Raw genomic sequence first — 1,663 nt, 5'->3', positions numbered from 1 at the left:
CTGTTCCACAACTATGCAATCCCTCCCGCCTTCACCTCCGCGCTCCGTCTCCCGCACAGATTTTCCTTTGTACAAGAACCACAGTATCCGACCCCCGGTTCAAGGTGAGCATGCTACAGTGATTCTTTTCCTAAATTTAAGAGCTCCCGAGAAAAGCTTTCCTTTTCTTTCAATTTCAATGATTCAGTGTAACCCTGTTTGGTTCTGTAAGTGAACTGATGTGTATTTTTTATGTTTTGGTTACATGTTTACAACTGGTTTCCATCCCTCTTCTTGATTCAAAAGAATTATTTTCTTTATAAAATCTAACTTTTGTAGGATGTTTTGGGGATGTGTTGACTTAAGGCAAGAAAAAAAATTTGGCTTAAGTGGAACAATGAGCAGTGACCTCTGGGGTTGGGGGTGGGGTGGGGAAATTTTGTGGACCTGCCGCTGAATTAGCACCCACACCTTGGTCCTGAGTAAAGACCCTGGTGGGGAGCTGGCTACTCTGGGAAGGATTTGACCCTGGGATTTTTATTTCCTTATTTGTGGTCATCTATATGGAGTAACCCATCCCCATAGAGCGGTGGACTAATGTTTCCTCCTCAGCTTTATGCCAGCCCCATCCTTCCCACCTACTCCACGTGCTCTACCTGGTGCCAAATCCCAGTTCCCTGCCTCTGCACCAGTTCCTGCTGGCCCCTCTCCTCCCCTGGCCGCCACTGAGTGGGGTTACTGCCTCTGCTTTCAAAGCACCGAGGAAGTCAGCCCTTGGTTTGCATTGTCATTTGGAGGTATTTGACACACTCTCCACCTCAGAGAAGAAAAGTGGGTCCTAGTGCATTTCCAAAGTCCCCTGGAGCCATACCTTGGCCCAGCCAGTGTTCAGGAGGTGTTAAAAAGTCGTTGCTGGGAAGAAGAGAGATCCTGGGGTTAGACAAAGCACAAATTAGGCAGGGGCAGCCCTGCACGCAGAAGGCAGCTTCTCAACTTCTCTGGTTGTCTGCACAAGTCTGAGTTTTGCACGTGGTTTACAAATCTTGCACAAGGTGGCCGAGCCATCCGAGACAGTTTTTAAAAGATAAATTCAGACACTGCCTAACTGCTCCAGCACAACCTGCTTCCACCCCACAGCTGGTGGGAGCTCTGATGGAATTTCTCTGGAATGAAAATATCAGTCCTTTGACAGGAATGCATTTTCTCTGTTGGCCTCATTCCTCGCCGCCCCATCCCACACACACTCTTAGCTACTCAGGGGATCTTACTGAAGTGCTGTTCATTTGCTTTGTGTCCTGTTGCACAGGTCACACCCACTAAGCCCCATCCCAGGAATTTATCACTCATTTCTTTCTCGTTTCCTCCTGAAAAGGAGTTCTCCTTACCCTTGGAGGTAATATTCCAGAGGTCTTTAAGGCTGTCATACTCAGGCCCAGGAGTCTCTCCCAGAAGCCAGCTTGTCTTTACAGCTCAGAAAATATCAAGGGAACCACCTCCAGGAGACTGTGAGACTTCCCAGTGCCTGGCCCTCCTTCAGAAGCTGCTGGGGTAGGGGCTGGAGGGGCTGGAGGGACCCTCTCAACCCCGTGATCCTGCTCTTCTGCCTCCTGCCTGCTGGGGCTCAGGCTCTGGGACAGCCTTGGGAACCCAGAAGCTCTGGGTCTTCCATGAAGTTCAGAGTTCA

The sequence above is a fragment of the Camelus dromedarius genome, chromosome 36 (genome assembly GCF_036321535.1).
Source record: "Camelus dromedarius isolate mCamDro1 chromosome 36, mCamDro1.pat, whole genome shotgun sequence".
Taxonomy (NCBI): domain Eukaryota; kingdom Metazoa; phylum Chordata; class Mammalia; order Artiodactyla; family Camelidae; genus Camelus; species Camelus dromedarius.
This window is presented reverse-complemented; position numbering follows the sequence as displayed.